The sequence below is a fragment of the Marmota monax genome, unplaced genomic scaffold (genome assembly GCF_021218885.2).
Source record: "Marmota monax isolate L192 unplaced genomic scaffold, Marmota_monax_Labrador192_F-V1.1 WCK01_AAM20220418_F8-fsc00033, whole genome shotgun sequence".
NCBI classification, from domain to species: Eukaryota; Metazoa; Chordata; class Mammalia; order Rodentia; family Sciuridae; genus Marmota; species Marmota monax.
The window spans coordinates 6,771,247-6,789,852 of record NW_026694282.1 but is presented as its reverse complement, the minus strand read 5'-3'; the positions used below and the strand labels follow the sequence as shown (position 1 = coordinate 6,789,852).

The following is an 18,606-nucleotide window of genomic DNA, read 5'->3' as shown; positions in this document are numbered from 1 at the left end:
TAATATGAGCAATTATCATATTATCTGCCCAGGTGTTTTAGCCCCATAAGAATACTTCCAAGAAAATAAATCTATCAATTGCACTCAGCAGTAAGAAAAGAGCAACACATAGATAAAGCACTGTGGATTTTCAAAATTCCTCCTCAGTTTCTCTCGGAGATGAAGATATACATGACAAATCATATCAAACTTCAAATGAAGGGCACAATCTGAAAAACAAGAGAAAATCTATCTAATTGTATTCACAAGGGTTCTGGAAAACCAGCAAAGGGAGTAATTGATTATACAGGGTGGCTGGAAGATGGGGAGAGTCTGAGGATCAAACAGAAAAACATTTGAGCATTTCTGACCACCAAATTTCCACATGGAAAGGACTCAAGGGCAGTGATTTATGTAGAAGTCAGGACTGTGCAAAGTGCATTCTTTTTTGCTTGTTCAGTTTGGTTTGGTTTGGTTTTTTAGTATTGGGATTAAACTCAGGAGCACTTTACATCTGAGGTATATCCCCAGTCCTTTTTATTTTTTATTTAGAGATAGGGTTCACTGAGTTGCTGAGGCTAGCCTTAAACTTCCAATCCTTCTGCCTCAGCCTCCTGAGTCACTGGAATTATAGGTGTGGACCACCATGCTTGGCCACAAAGTACACTCTTAAAGTTGATTTATATGAGCAATGTCATCAGCAGATGGTTAGAAATGTATGCTTCACATTAACCAGAACTTATTTTTCAGAGACACAAAATCTGGGGCTTCTTTTCTTTTCTTTTAATTATTTTTGTTTTGTTTTGTTTTTTGTTTTTGGTACCAAGGATTGAATCCAGGGACGCTTAACCACTGAGCCACATCCTCAGCCCTTTTTATATTTTATTTAGAAACAGGATCTCACTAAGTTCCTTAGAGCCTCGCTGAGTTGCTGAGGCTGGCCTTGAACTCGTGATCCTCCTGCCTCAGCCTCCCAACCTGCTGGTATTACAGGTGTGTGCTACTGCGACCAACAGGGCTTATTTTCTTTATAACATTTTCTAACATTTTATCACCAACTGCAATTTATTGGTTATAGTGTTTACTTAGTTCCTCTCACAACTTAAGCTACTCAAGAATCAATCTGACAGTTTTAAACACAAAGTGTGGCTCCCCTTTATTCTCAGGGGAATGAACCCCCAGTGGATGTCCAAAACCACAGATAAGCACTGAACCCTACACACAAGCACTGTGATACTGCAACATTTAATCTGATAACTGAAATGGATACTATGTAACTAAAGAGCCTAGAGTACACAACTTGGAAAAGCTGGACAAAGGGATGACTCACACCCAGGCTGAACAGAGTAGAACTGCATGAGATTTTATCACATTAGTCAAAGTGTTGTGCAATTAAAATTTACCAATTGTTTATTTCTGAAGTTTTCCATTTAATATTTTAGAACACAGGTGACCAAGAGGAAATGAAATCACAGATAGGTTAACTGAAGTTAAGAGAATTACTGTATTTTGAACTTTTTTTTTTTTCTTTTTATGACTTTTATTTGGATGGTGCAGAGAAAGCTAATGAGTACCATCAATAAATTTGAGCTGAATTAGGAATACAGCTCAGTGATAGAGTGCTTGGCCTAGCATGCACAAAGCCCTGAGTTTGATTCCCAACACTGCAAGTGATAATAATATAGTAATAGTAATAATAATAATAATGACAACAACAACAAAATATAGATGAATTTTATAAAGTTATCAAGACTATGAATCAGGACATATTCTATCAGGGTACTTTTCTAATTGACTGGCCCTGCCCCTCAAACACAGGGAGGGGGGTGGAATATCTACCTATACTTTGCAAATACCTATTCTGCTCTGCTGTCCAATATTTATATCTTCCTTAATCTTCTACCTCCTTAGCCTCTCATCTTCTCCTTACTAGTCCCAAGTATTTTTGTACATCCTCCCCAAGATCCGGCAATGGTTCTGTTTCACACCCAGTATTAAATTTAAAATAAAAACTTTAAAATAAAAAATTCTACCAAGAATTCAAGCTTAGCCTCAATTCTTACCTCAAAAGCTACATAATCTAGCTGCAGTTAACATTTCCAAACAAACAGGATGAGACACTTGGAACCCATTTAACTATATCAGTCATAAAAAAGGGAAAGATTATGGAAAAGTCTCAATGCAAAGTTTTTAACTTTCCATAAAGAGCAAGTACAACTAAACAGGAATTTTTAATCTTATAGTCTCAAAAAGACCACTAAATCATATTTAAACTAAGAGTAGAAAATGCATTTATTTTAGTAATTTCAAAATCAAGCTGAAGCAGAGGGCAACTAAAGGGTGTGACAGAGCCACTTAATCAATATTGTAATCAGAGAAGGCAGAAATCATACAATGTGGAAGAGACGACTACCCATCCTCCAATATATACTCTCTGTTTTGACCCACTTTTTCCCATTATCCCAGATGTGAAACACCTATAAAAACTTATGTATTACATATTTTATAATGTTTTTCTGGTATGTATTATACAATGTATAATAATTATAATATACTAGTGTTAACTAATATGATAATAGGTAAGCTTTAGATTATAATTTCCATCCTATTTTAATGCATCTGCATCAATTTCCCTGAAATACTCTCAGAATTGAGAACTTGGTGCTAATGGGTTAATAAAATGTAACCTGACTGTTACATTTCCTAGCCTCAAGTATGATTAGGTATAATCAAGTGATCAGGTTCTCTCCAGTGAAGTTTGAGCAGAAGTGATGTACTATTTCCAGTCTGAAGCCTGCTTCCTGCTTCCTCCATACTTTCTTCCCAACCACAACCAGGTTTTGGAAACAATGGAGATTAAACTGTGCAGGTGAAGATAATGTCCCTAAGACACTTTTTTTTTTTTAAACTCAGTCACAAGATGGAAGGAACCTAGATCCCTGAATGACAGATTAGTGCAGAACTGCATTCATAGAACTCCAAGTATCACATGAGGAAGAAAGAAATTTCTACCTTGTTTAAATCACTGTATTTTAGGATCACCTAATGGAAGCAGCTAGTACTTCCTTAATTATTACAATGGACTTGGTGGCATCTCCCTCCCATACTTTCTTTCACTGGAGAAATGAAGAAACTGAATGTCAGAAAGGTTGAAGCAAACTGCCAAAAAGAAAAACAGTCATGGAAGATTTCAGGTGAAAAGAGATTTCGTGACTTCAGCCCACTGGTTTTTTCCACTTGACCATCAGAAACATGAAGCACCAGCATGTTCCACATCACTGCATCATGTCCCCCAAATTTTAAGACCTATCATTCAAGTACTGAGCAAAATTCAGGCAACTATGAATTCTGATGATCTCACCATTCCCAATTTACTAAACGCACATCCTATTACAATCAAACTTCTGCCTTTACAATTTAGTTCCTTCTCAGCTAATATCACATGCTACTTACTCACAGATTTTGAAATGGGAGTCTAAAATAAGATCAAAGACAGGAAATTCCAAGTTAGATCTGATTGCTGTCCAGGAGAACAAGACATTAAAGTAAAAAATAAAACCACCAACTAGAATAATGCCTGACTTGTTACAATATTTTCTCCAATAATTCTTGAATAATTTTTAAAGTACCCTATTTGCGTATATTTATATGCTAACATAAGAAGACACAGATAAAAATGTGTTATTTTTTAAATACAAGGACTTATTTATCTCTAGAATTTTTATCTAAGTCCTCAAAAAGGTCTTCAAAGTTGACTCCTTTTTGATTTTGCAATATTATAATTTTTAGATGATTTTGCTCCATCAAAAGAATAATTACTGGGGCTGGGGTTGTGGCTCAGTGGTAGAGTACTTGCCCTGCATGGTTGAGGCACTGAGTTCAATTCTCAGCACCACATTAAAATAATAAATTAAATAAATGTATTGTGTCCATCTATAACTTAAAAAAATTAAATGATTACTCAAATTGCTCTGCATAAAACATGTTTTAGATCTACATTCATATAAAATTATAGTATGTTCACAATAAAATAGATACCCAGTAAATTTAAAGATCTTGGCCAATAAATAATATCTAGATCGAATAGCAAAATCTCCATATTCACAATCAAACACTCTTCCTCCTCCTCTTCCTCTTCCTCCTCTTCCTCTTCTTCTTCTTTTAAGATGGGGTCTACTATGTTGCCCAAACTGGTCACAAACTCCACAAACTCCTGAGTTCAAGTAAACCTCCTGCCTTGCCTCAGGGTATCTGGGACTACATACATGTGCCTTTTTTATGCCCAGCATGGTTTTTAATTTTAATAAAGTTACCAAAATATTCAGATTTAATACATTGTTTAGAAATAAGGGAAACAACTTTCTGACACCTAATTAATGCAAGCATTGAAATCCAACACTAAAGGATACCATAAAATGTGTAGCAAGAAAGTAAGAAAAATTTTTAAGGAATAAAATATTAACTATTTTGTTAGCCATTTTTATCAATGCTTTACTTATTTTTCCTTCCCTATTGTACCTCCCCCACCACAGTGAAATGCAGGGACAGTCTCTAATTTTTAATCACTATAACCCCAACCTATAATGAGCACCTCCTCGATAGTCACTGAATAAATGCAAATTGTGACCCAAGATTTAGGATTTCATGTTGGATTAAACAGCTCGTGTGTGCAAGCACTCCACAAAACACTTTACAGAAGATCTCAGGGGATCTTCCCATAAGGTCCAGGTAGATATAATTAACTTCATTTTCCACATATGGAAATAGTAGCTCAGAGAGGAAGTAACTTGCCTGAGGCTATATAGTGATATTAATAATCAGGATTTATTGAATTTTACCATGCAGCAGGCAGGTACCATGGAAGTTTTTCACATGCATTCTCTCACCTGACATTCAAAACAACCCCATGACAAGGATATTATTATTATCTTCATTTTCATATAAAAAACTAAGTGAGGCAAGGAGAGGTCAAAATTAATTGTTATTATGTAATAAACAGAGCATGGATATTAATAGTCACTCTCCAAATCTCACATGCTTAACCAATTCTCTATAAAATATAGTTGACATGAAGTTTTTGTAAAATTAAGATAATCCATTAAAGCATTTCACTCAAAGACAAGCACATAGCAAACACTTTTAAAACCTTAGTTATTACTTTCTAACATCTTGTTTTTGCCATTATATCTTGCTGTACTTCAGGAAATCTTTAAAATAACCCACGTTTGTACATACAGTGTCAAATCAAATTCCCAAATCAGCTCATCAGCATACGCAAATAGCTCTGTATTTTTTAAAATACAATTCTAAACACATGTAACTTAGTCTAATGTGTAAAAGTTACATACTAAAGGGATGTTCCATGCCCAGACCACAAAAACAAAAACAAAAATTACCACTCTAACCCTCATCCTTGTAGCACCATCACCAGCAATATATGTCCCACAGTTGCATAAGTTCCTTGAGTTTTATATTTATGTTTCATCACTGACAATTCAGTTTAAGTTCAATGAGCATCTAACAAATAAAAAGACTGGTCACTTTCATTATGGCAATTAGTATCCATGAATGGGGAAATCTGTTTTTTTGCCACTGATATCAATGCTTTCTTATTTTTTTTTTCTTTTTTGTGATACTGGGAATTTTACTCAGAGGTGCTCTACCACTGAACTACACCCTAGCTTTATTTCATTTTTACTCCAAGACAGTCTCAATAACTTTCCAAAGCTGATCTCAAACTTACCATCATCCTACCTTGGCCTCCCAAGTTATCCTCCCCGCCCGTCCAATAAGTAAATAAAAAGACAAAGGCAATTATTTGCCCAAAAGATTTCTCAAACACTACCACACAGAGATGGTTATACTGACACAAATGAATGCTTGGCTGCAGATAACCCCTCCATATGACAATTCATAACAGCTCAATGAGATGGAGATACCTGTGGGTGGATGAGTTCCTTTGTAGAAACACAGGGTTTGGAATAACAGTGTAATGTTCAGGAAACGAAAAAAAATAATAGTAATGTCCAAAAGCAGAAAGATCAGGAAGCCACTGTACATTCTTAGTTCCTGCAGCTGCCTCAGAAAATAGGACTTGAATTACAACTGGCCTCACTTTGCAAGAATAGAAAATGTTGAGTATATGGTATGGAGGGGACTAACTGGTGTGGCAGGTTCTGTCTCCAATGTCCCCTAGAGCTCTCAGAGGGCAGTAATCTATCCTCAAGATTTGGCAGGCTTCACATTCTGAAGGGGCCAGTGTCCGTCTGGACAGCAGCTGTACCTGCTCAGATCTCAAGGAAGAAGTGGCTCCAGCAAGGGAGTAAGCTGTCTCACCAAGGTGCAGAACTGTCACCTGCACTTTTTAAATCACTTGAGTTTCTGAGTCTTCTTCACCCATGGCAGGGCCTGGCATGTAATAAGCAGTTAAGAAATGTTTATTGATCACTTCTTGGCCTTTTAGCTAAGACCAAGTGATGAAATGCTTGTTGAATCACTGTGTTTAACCAAGTATCTAATATATGATACACCAAAAAATGTTAGATTCAGGACTCTACTGTTTGTTTGTTTTTAGATCAATGGTCCAAAACAAAGTGAGAAATGGAGAATTAATTTTTTTTACTAAGACTTATACAACAAAGACCAAAACAAATTAATAAGAACCAGAATAGAAAATAAATTTTTGAACAACTTTATTTCCAAATAAATACAAAAACCTTATCATCACATTTAGGGTTGGAAAATAATTAGTTGGTTTTAGACATACCACTTACTCCCAGGTTCTTTTATTTGTTTTTAACTGAGGAAATACCTTTTGTATACAAAAATGAACTTTGGTCAAGTCTAAATCCCAAATCAGTAGGGAGATTTTATTATACTACTTTTCATTTTGGTACATTTTTTTTTAAAAATTCAAAGAACACATTCAAAAGCTTGTAAGACTTTCTTCACTGTTTTCAGCTGAATCTAATAGAGATGGAAAATCTGTCTTTGTTACTTGAATACATCGTAAGTTGTACATGAACACTTCAGTTGACAGCTATTATTTATCATAGCTAGGCTTTTAATCTGCTATGTACTATAACCCTTTAAAAACTCACAGCATCACTTCTGTATATTTCCCATTGGAAGAAAAGGTACTTTAAATATAATTACCCAAAGAAGTAACGTGTGCTAATCTTCTATTATATAACAAGCATTTTTTATGACTTTTTATTTTTTTAGAGTACTTAATATTCTGATATTAAGTAACCTACCAGTCATTCTGGACAGATCATTAGTAAATCCCTTCATATTAGCACAGATATACCAAGAAGCATATTCAAGAATTAGAAGAGGATCCTGAGATGAAATGCTGATAATTGATAAGAGTATAGTCTAGAGAGTCTTTTAGATATAAGAATTTGCTTAGTTGGTTGGGTTTTGGTGCTACGGATGGAATCCATGACCTCATATATGCTAACCATGCATTCTACCAGTGAGCTACACTCCCAGCCCTGAGAATTCTTTCTTGGTGGTTGTTGTTGTTGATGGTGGTGGTGGTTGTTTGTTTTTATTTTCTTTTTCTTGTGTTGTCAGTACTGGGGATTAAACCCAAGCCTTGAGCGTGCCTAGCAAGCAATCTCTCACTGAATTATATCCCCAACACCCCCTCTTTTTTTATTATTTTATTTTTTTGCTAAGTTGCACAGTCTGACCTTGAATTGTGATCCTCCTGTCTCATCCCTACAAGCAGCTAAGAATATAGATATATGCCTTGCACCTGGCCCTATGAATTATTTTCAAAGACATGAAGTTATATGTAGATCCTCAAGAGAATATCTTTAATTTCACAAAATTTTAAAATTATATATGCAACTGTCATACATACAGGCTTTGCAACATTCTATTGTAAGAAAATGACTGACAGATGAACAGCCCCAGTAACTCCATGGACCACCAACTCACAATGAAGCCAAAGTTCAGAGTTATATGTCACACTCAAACTTTCCTTATGCCTTTCAGCCCAAATTCAAGCACTAAATATGAAATTGCTCTTAACCTGGCTTACCTCCAAATACAAAAGTGCTTAAAGATCCAATCAGCTCAGGAACAAAGTCAGAAATAAGGCAGAACTAGAATGGTTCCCAGGGTCACCAGTCTCCCCCAAGCCCCACCCACCATACTCAATTTCATAGGGAACCTCAATACTCTGAAACCAAAGTCTGGGGTATGTTAAATGCTGAACCACTCCATAGAAGTGGGCATTCTGAGTACTATTCACTGAGCATCTGATCTTAGCGTCTGATATTTCTTGGCTATATCCCAAAAGGAGCCACACACATTCTCCAAGTTCTACTCACCTTCCATTTTAAAAGTGAAGCAAGAGTACATATAAAAGTCTAAAAAGCAAGCATGCTTCATGCAAAAGGACTCACTGACTAATCTAAAAGGTAAACCAAGGAATATGCAAATTAAATGTTGATTTGTAACTTAAAACAATATTTATAAAAAGTTTATATATATATATGTGTATATATATATATATATTAGAGAGAGAGAGAATTTTTTAATATTTATTTTTTAGTTTTCAGCGGACACAACATCTTTGTATGTGGTGCTGAGGATCGAACCTGGGCCGCACGCATGCCAGGCGAGCACGCTACCGCTTGAGCCACATCCCCAGCCCTTATAAAAAGTTTTAACAATGAAAAAAAATGTTTATGAAAGAGAAAAAATAAATTTTCATATACAATCATGAACACAATCAAGATATATACATATGTAAAACACACAGGATTAGGGAAAAGACAACGTCAATACGAAGAAATGTTAGCAAAGTTATTTCTGTTAACAATGTGATGGTGGGTGATCACATTCTGTTATATTCCCCCTTACAAATACTTCATTTTTTTCCTACAATGAGTATATATTGCTTTTTCAAATTAAAAAGGAATTATCAAATTTCCTTCAAATAACAACTTAAGATGAATTTTTTAGTCTCAATAAAAAATTAGTAATTGCTTTTATTCACTTGAAATCATGGTCTTTTATCATTGTCTAAAGAATCAGTTTTATCGCAGCAACAGGATTAAAAAAAAAAGACTCACTTGATCCAATTACTCTGCTTATTAAGAACTATTTAATGAGAAAGTCACACCTTTGAGTTATTAGAAGCTATAATGGTCCTGCAGAGTTCCAAATAAATAAACTAACAGAATTACTTTTGATTCTAAATTGTTTGCCAGGAGATTAATCCATCTGTCCCTGAAAAAAATTAAGTTTTCCTCTAGTGTGTTCAACTTCCTCCAATCTCATTTCAATCAAGTATGTTGCCTCATTCCAAAGGATGTTTTTAATTGCTTAAACTGAAGTATAAATATTTTATGTTATTTTACTTTTCTAGTGCACATATAATACCTAGAAAATCAAATTTTAGTCATTAATTGGAAATTCTTAGGGACGTCTTTATATTACATGTTTTGGGATCTTTCAAAGAAAGGTCTTTCTGTTAAGGTGACATATGCACAGACACCTAAACTAAGAAATGAGTATTTTGGATAGAAGGAATACTAAGGGCAATACACTTGAGGTACAAACATGCTTAGCAAAAGTCAAGGACACCAGTGTGGTTGAAGCAAGTAAGTCAGTTGGGCAGAGAGCTTATGGAGTAAAGCAGGGATCCAGGCCATGTGAGCCCTTGCGGGGATTCTCCTGTGCACCAGGGATGTTTCTGAACCACCTGGGAAATGACTAGAGCATTTGGACAGAGAGATGGCATATCGGATTGCCATTTTAAAATGATCACTATGGCTTCTATAAAGGATCGACCATAAACAAGAAGGAACAAAGGAGAAGTGTTAGGTGGTTATTATAAAAACCCAGGGGAGAAGTGTCCTAGCACTGGAGATGACAGAAGAGTCTAAGCTTTAGATATATAAATTTTTATATATGTAAATATTAATACACACACACACACACAGAACACTTGTTTTTTTTATATTTGACCATAATTACTGAGGTATGGTTGACAAACAAGCACTATGGATGCTTAGGGTGTACATATGGTATTTTGATTATATATATATATATATATAACTTAAATAACATGATCAAGTTAATTAAAATATCCATCAGCCAGGTGCTGTGGCACACATGTGGCACACGCCTGTAATCCCAGCCACTCATGAGGCTGAGGCAGGAGGATCACAAGTTCAAAGCCAGTCTCAGCAACTTAGCAAGGCCTTGTCTCAAAATAAAAAATAAAAAAGGTCTGGGATAGCAAAAAAAAAAAAAAAAATCCATCACCTGGTTACCATCGTGTGTGTGTATGTGTGTGTGTGTTTATTGAGAACATCAAAATCTCCTCTCAGTAAATTTGAAGTACTCATTATTATTAAACTATGTTACCATTTTATACATCAGGTCTTCACTTGGTCAAAAAGTATAAACCTTCAATTATAAGATAAATAAGTGCTTCAGATACATTTTCTGGCTAGGGATATTGCTCAGTTAGTAGTGCTTGCTGCCCACACACAAGGCCCTGAGTTCAAAGGATGGTTCCAAGGTTTTGGGGTCAGATAACTAGAAAAAGCAGTCATTTACTGAGATGCAGAAGACTAAAGAAGTCATTTGTCTGTCTTTAAAATAAGTCAGCAATTAGGCTGGGGTTGTGGCTCAGTGGCAGAGCTCCTGCCTTGCACATGTGTGGCACTGGGTTTGCTCATCAACACAACATTAAATAAACAAAGATATTGTGTCCATATATAACTAAAAAAATAAAATAAAAATAAGTCAGCAATGTATGAGTATCCTAAATCCTTGAAGTACAATTATTTTTACCCATGTTATCCAAGAAAGGACACATGACAACAGGATGCAAAGTACAGAGTGTTCAAGTTTCATCTACTTCTCTGTTTTATTTGGGGTCCATCTTGACTCACACAACAAATGTTAAAATTTGTACACTTAGCTACAGGCTGGATTTTCTCTGAATTCAAACCCAATTCCAAGGCTGCCATCAATATCTGCCCTGCTCCCAGCTACTTTCCAAACCCTCTAAGGCCTCACTGACCCTCTAAGGCCCAGCTGTCCCATACAGCTTAAAAATCCTATAAACTATAAACAAAGAAAGACAGAGAAGGAGAAAGAGGTGACAGGCGAATTCAGATAGTCCTCACTTCCCCACCTTCATTCACTGTCCATTCCATATCTCCTTCAAATTTGATGTCAAATTGTTCACATGAAGTATAAGATAGGGAGAGAGGAAAATTGGTGAAGAAAGTAAAGAGTTTTAAAATGCATTTATTTCCTTAAAAATCTTTAAGGATATGAAGTCACCTTGTTAAAACATAATGAATCATCAATTGATGCTTAAACTATAAGCTTAAAGGATGATGGAAAACTTCGTACTAGAAGCAACAGGATGATACCACCTGACCCCACTGATTCATCTTAGCATCCCCAAAAGAAACCCAGACATTGTGTCTTCATTAGTTAACAGGATATACGTGGAACCCCTTAAGAATATTCTTGCCTAAAAAAATTCAACATGGATCTACATAGCTCTCTATATTTAACTACCAATTTACAGTAAATACATGAAATCAAAAAAAAGATAAAGAACACCATTTGCCTTTTACATTTTACAGGACAAATGACTGTTTCTCCAACAAATCAATGACATAGGGAAAAGGAGTAAAGGGGTATAGGGTTGTGGCACAGTGATATAACTCTTGCCTTCCATGTGTGAGGTGTTGGGTTTGATCCTCAGCACCATATAAAAATAAATGAAAAAATAAAGGCATTGCATTCATCTATGACTAAAAAATATATATATATATTTAAAGAAAAGAAGGGGTAAAGGGATTGACACAGAGTAAGTTACTTGAAAGACATATAGCCAAATATATAATTTGGAAAATTTATTTGAGTTCTGATTCCAAATTATCAACTATAATATGAGACCACTGGCACAACTGACAATTCTGAAATATGGACTACTAGAGAATATTAAGGAATTGGTGTAAATTTTCTTACATGTTAATAATGTAATAATTATATTTAAGAGGAAAAGTCCTTATTATTTAAAAATAATTACTTTTTTAAACAGTAACTACAGCAGAAAAAAAAATGTATAGAATGAGACTGACAAAATGATTTTATTGTACTCTCTATTTATGTGTATGTCTAAAATTTTCCACAGTAAGATATTTTTAAGAATAAAGAAAAATGGGGGAGGGGGCTGGGGTATAGCTCAGTCAGTAGAGTGCTTGCTTCACATGCACAAGGCCCTGGGTTCAATCCCCAGGACCACCAAAAATAAAAAAATAAATGGGGGAAAAAACTAGACATTTTAAGATTGTGATATGAACTATTAAAAAATTATTTTCATGCACAACTCCTAATGTGTGTGAATGAAGATTTCCTTAATGGTATGCAACAAAACCAAAATGAGGCACTTAAGAGATTATTAGTTTTATTCATAATCATTAATTTCAAAATGTCATGCTCATTATAAGAACCTTGCATTTCAGACTGATTTTATAATAATATTATTCTATAAATTTAAAATAGCTTGTATTTTTGAATAATATAAAACATCTCTTCTGAAGTTCTCATAACACATTTATAGAGAAGGGAAGGCTGGGGATATAGCTCAGCTGGTAGAGAGCTTGCTTTTCATGTACAAAGCTCTTGTTTCAATCCCCAGTACCCCCCCCACACACACACACACACACAAAGGATTGAAAATCTTCTGCTTTAGATTATCCCATCCCTTTCACATATTAATTGTTTCAACATCGCTAGGGATTTCTGTTTGTTTGGGGAGTTTTTTGTTTGTTCTCTTTTGTTTTACAGTGCTGGGGATAAAACCAGGTTCTTGCATATCCTAGGCAAATGCTCTCCACTGAGCCATACCCCCAGACTTCAGCTTCTCTTTGAACAAAAATGTTATATGATTTGCAACTTAAAGTGAAGATGCTGCTATGTAGTACCATAAGCAGGTAGTCTATGCAGTTGAGCAGAGACCATGATACCCTTCTTGAAAAGAATAAAGAACCTGGGTACAGAACACTAACTAGCAACCCTTTAAAAAAAAAAAAAAAAAGAATGTCACAAAAGTACTAGCAAGGGGGGTCTAGTAATGCACTCCAATAATAACCCAGAATCTATTCAAGAGCTTTTCCACAAAATATGGAAGAGATACATAGGTCTGAAAAAGGCTGCACTATCAACAGCCTACCTTTCATTGACTCAATCAACAGTGATTAGATGCCTGCCTGACTTGTGCCAGACTCTATAAATTGTTCTTGTCAGGTATTTTGGTCAAGGCCAATAAAAGCCAACTATCACAGCAGGTATAGGCAGAAAATCAGGAATCGAATTCCATACATCTACTAGTTACCCAAATAGAAAACTCTGAGAAAACAGTAGAAATATGGAATCTGGATTTCAAGAGAAGAGGTTCAGACTGAAAACAGAAATTTGGAACTAACAAGAAATGACTAGTATTTAAAGCTAATATTTCAAGACTGAATGAGTATTTGGTCTTTGAGTGATCCCTGAAATCCAGGGGTAAGAGGTCAGGGAAATAAGAAAGAACCAGAGAAAGAGTCTAACTTGCAATTCCAGCAACTCAGGAGGCTGAGGCAGGAGGATCACAAGTTCAAGTACCAAAAAAGAAAAGAAAGAAAAAAGTCTAAAAAGGAGCAGTGGGAATTATAAGTAAAGAAAGTGTGTTAAGCAGAGAATAATTAACTATCTCAAAAAACGCTGCTAAATCAAATAAGGGATGAGGTTTAAGAACAGATCTTCAGACCTTAAGGGTCCACAGAAAGAACAAGCGAGCACACATGCTGACCCCTTTTATTGAGGAGAAGCGATCCAAATGAAGCAAGAGGTCAAGTTTCTTCAAGGGGCTGAGTCTAGCTTCATGATGTCTGCTGTCAGCAGGTTGACTGACATCTAGGAAGGCCACACCCCAGGGCACAGTAAGAGAAGGGGACAGATAATGGGCGTTTCCATGGAACATTCTATCCTAAACAGGGCAAGGAGTAATATTACAAAGGAACAGGTAAGCATAGCTCCACCCATGGGGATGTAGGAAGGCACGCCCATGCATGCTCAAGCATAAGGACACATTTGCTGGACCTAAAAATCGGGGCTACCATCTATGGTTACCTAGGAAACCAGATCACAATGCCACACCAATCAGAAGGGAAGACAAACACTGGTCATGTATTATGTCGGCCTCCCACATACATGTATGAAGACTCGAATTGGGCATCAGCCTACTTTATATACAAACAGAGATATGAAAAATTGTGCTCTATATGTGTAATAAGAATTGTAATACATTCTGCTGTTGTGTATTTAAAAAATAAAATCAATTAAAAAAAATAACAGATTCTCAGGTTTAGCAAAATTAAAAAGCCATTAGTGGGGCTGGGGCTGGGGCTCAGTGGTAGAGCGTTCACCTAGCACCTGCAAGACACTGGGTTCAATCCTCAGCACCACATTAAAAAAAATAAAAATAAAAACAAATAAACATAAAGGTAAAAAAAAAAAAGCCATTAGTAACTCCAAGAAAAGAAACTTCATTAGAGTGGTGAGAAAAGCCTGACTAACATGTGATACAGAAAAATGGGAGATAAGTAGTTGAACACATGAGTATAGTTTTGCCTTAAATAGAGGCAAAGAAGTTGTACAGTGGCTTGAAGCGAAAATGGAGTCCAGAAGGAATTATTATTTTAAGATAGAAAAAAGAACAGCATATTTGTATACTTATGGATACTATTCAGCAATGAGGGAAGAATGTGATATTGCAGGAGAGACAAAGAGACACACTGGAGCCAAATCTTTAGTAGATGAAAGGAATGAGACCTAGTACACTCTTGAGGAGCTGTATTAAGAAACACAAGCTGGGTGTAGTGGCACACACCTATAGTTCCAATGCTCAGGGGCTGAAGCAGGAGGATCACTTGATCCCAGGAGTTTAAGTCCAGACTACAAAATATTGAGACTACATGAAGTAGGAAGAGAAGGGGAAGGAGGAAGAAAGGAAGGCAGGCAGACAGACTGTTCACTGAGACTAAAAGTCACAAAATCACAGAAGGGAAATCAGAGGTAAATGCACGCATGCCTACCTCCCACCCAGAGCAATTATCAATTATATCAAGAAATTTTTCACACCTTTGAACCCTATCACTGAACTAAAATACTCAACCTAACCTTCTGGGCATTCTAACAGTAGATGAAAAGTATCTGCCAAAGTATTATGGAAGTTCAAAGGTCAACAAGAGGTATATAAAAGCAAAAGTCACTGCCTCTTTCTTTTACAAACACAAATATTCACTGGAGACTTAAATGTTCTTTTTTAATTTAAAAACTACTATGCTAGTTCTCCTATACAACAGAAATTATATACTGACTTGATGGGTAAAAGTTGAACTACAGGAAGTTTCATCAAAACTTGAAATTTCGTGAACTATTATTTGGCACTTCAAAGCTATTCATATACTTCAGAAAAGCCCTGTCATCCTTAAACCCAAATCTTTCCTCTTTTCAACCTGTCTTCCTCTCTACTAACCAGTCTTCCTTCCATTCCAACATTTTGAATTCTGCTGCCATTCTATAAACTTTCTTATGTACTCAATCTATTCATTAGATGTTCCCCCCTACTTTATAGGCCTAATGAAACTAAACACTCCTTTGGTGTCCCATATCATAAAAGACTTATCATCCTTCCAAGTCCTAAGATCCAGAAGAATGTTTTCATCCTATTGGCTCTCCTACACTGTACCTTTGTGGGCATAATATCCAAGTGCCTTCATCTCTCATTCTTTGGATCACTGCCACAGGCAGTCTAAAACCTTAGAAACCTATTGTGGAAATAGTATATACAACTTCTAGCCAACTTACTAGTAATCATGAGTCATACATAGATACTTATGTAACTATACTATGTTTTGTTATACTAAACATCTATAGAGCTTAGTAATTTTTTAGAAATATACTATAATTATTGATAGCACATTTTCCAAACCCCTAATTTTTGTATAAACAATTTAATTTAACTTATGGCTTATGAACAATATCCAAAAAGCACCATGAGGCTGTGAATAAAGTCTCAGAACTACTTTAGAAATCATTTTACCCCTAAAGCCAACTGATCTACTTGTAAGTACCATCAATCAATCAACAGATGAAAATCTACAACATCTCTATAAGCATTTTTATCTCAAAGTAACAGTTTATTCACTTTTCGTTATCAGGTTTCAATTAGAAGCATTGATCAAAATCTAGTATGTTATACTGATACAACAAATGTTTAAAAAGAGATTACATTGATAGACATTAGCCAGTTAATTAATTAACTAACATTAACCAAGTAAGCTAATAATCAAGGCAGAGGTTTTAGCTATCACTAATCTACCAAAGCAAATCTAAATGCTTTTAAAATTGCATTTTTATCAAATTGTTTCTGCACAATATCTTCATATATATTTAAAAGCCCATGATTATGACATTTCAAAATTTAGATGAGTCATAGTGCTTTCTTTGCAGGAACTGAATGTCAATCAAAATTGTAAACATGCACTTGCTTGTCAAAAAGTGAATGAAAACAGTGTTCACAGAAACAGTAAAATATATAATCACAAAATACATCCTGTGTTTTTAAAATGGTCAGTTCCCAACTGTTCACATAGTTCAGTAAATAAGCTGTATGCCCCTCCTCTCCTTGAGCATCCCAAAATTACAAAATAATACTAATTGCATCCCCACATCTTACATTAGGTGACTAAGACCATTAGATTTTTAGTGGCACAGTAGCAGGATTAAACCTCAGAGCCACTTGGTTTAAGACTTACTAAAGGTAAAAGAAAGGAAAACTGAATAAGGTACCAGAAGAGCTCTGTGTTTTGTACCTAAATGTAGAGCCTAAAATTGAACTATAAAAGAGAAAGAAAAACCCATCTCAAATCTTGCCAACTCAGACAATGAAACTGGCAAATAAACTGCAAGAAAAAGCAAGGAATGTGGATTTTAGTATTCAGTATAAAACTCTGACCATCAAGGCCAGACCATCAAGGAATCCATTTAAAAAGAAGGGGTGGGGGTGGAGGTTGCAATGAATGAGTGAATGACTGCATGATAACTGGCAGGATAACTTCACTGACTTCAAAATCTCCAAATTCAGAAACCAATCTGAGGCATCAGGAAGCCAGAGTTGGAATTAACTCGCGGAGGGTAGTTGCAACTGCAGATTTCTGCAAATCTCTGCATACTTGTTGCGGACATTTCAAAACATGTATAAATGAAATACACACACACACACACACACATACACATTCATATTCATATTTTCTTTCTCCCCCCAACCCCTTTTCTTCAGGAAATTCCTGCAAGCGCAGACGAAGCCTGAGAACTAGTTCTGAAAGCAGTCTCTGCTCACCCATAAGCCTTTGCATTAAAGTGGACCTGATCAGCGTAAGAGTCCCCGGGAATGATGAGACAGTGACCCCAGGCCAGGCAGAAGGCAAGCGGAATCACTTGCGCCGCCCCTGATTAGTAAACCTAACTAAAGTGTGGGGACCATTGCAACCTGCTGCAGGTAGTTAAGCAAGGGTCACGACAACCGGTTTTGGAGTCTGGATGCCGCTGAGTCCCACCGCAGGCATCAGAGCCAGCACTGCCAGAGTACTGTCACAGCAGAAGGCCTGGTCCTCCGGGAGTTCAGAGCCCAGACCGGTCTGGACCAGGGCAAACAGCAGGTCCTGTCCGTTTCCCTGCCGCCCCACATTGCGACGCGGCCCTGCCACATGCTCTACTGCCCGATCTCGCAGCACAGCCCCAGGTCGCTGGGCCGCAGCCGACCTCCACTCAAGCAAACCCAGGCCGCAGGCGGGAGCGATCCAGCGGCTGCTGATTATAGGGAAACAGCACGCGGAGACCAGCCTATCAACCCGCAAGGCTTACCTCTCTTCTGCCACAAGCTCAGCCCCGCACCGGCTTCCTGACGTGGCCCACCCCGCCGCCCCGAAAACCTGGGGGCGGTGCTACAGGAGACAGCCAATAGACTGCAGACGTCGAGGGTATGCCCCGCCTTCTCCGACGTTGGTCCGCCCACCCTTCTGCTCGCGCGCACGCGCCTTCAAGATCAAGGCCGCGCACTGCGGCTAGAAGGCTGCATGCTGGTGAGCGCGGCCCTGCAGCTAGTGTGATGTAGGCAAAGCTGTCGCTAGTGTGCACGGCAGTGAGGGGGTATCCTAGCAGATAGGAACCTGGCTGGAGATACCACTGCAACGTGCCGGATTAGTCTGTTGGCAACCTGACCCTGTACAGCTTTGGGTTATTTCTGCAGCTATAGTGGTATTTGGATATTTTGTTAACCAGAAAGAGATCAAATCCAGGGACTTGCACATGCTAAGCCAGTCCTTTACCACTGAGCTACATCCTCAGCCCCCTCAAACCATTCTTATAAGGGCGCTAATCCCATTCATAAGAGCAGAGGCCCAAAGGCCCACCTTGCACTGGATATTAGCTTTCAACATGTGAATGGGGGAGAGTGGGGGTGGAAAAAAACTAGAATGTAGAATTGACTTGACTACTTGCTGTCTATCTTGGACTAGGCTGAAAGTCCAA

The 18,606-nt window shown here is 37.0% G+C and overlaps 1 protein-coding gene across 1 annotated transcript in view; it reads right to left on the bottom strand.

Moving 5' to 3' along the window:
• Focad (focadhesin) overlaps nucleotides 1–18,011 on the bottom strand; it is a 296,580-nt gene extending 278,569 nt beyond the window's left edge. The window contains exon 1 of the mRNA XM_046467321.2: nucleotides 17,941–18,011. The gene's annotated coding sequence lies outside the window, so the exon portion shown is untranslated. The remainder of the gene's footprint in view (nucleotides 1–17,940) is intronic.
• Nucleotides 18,012–18,606: the final 595 nt, after the last annotated feature.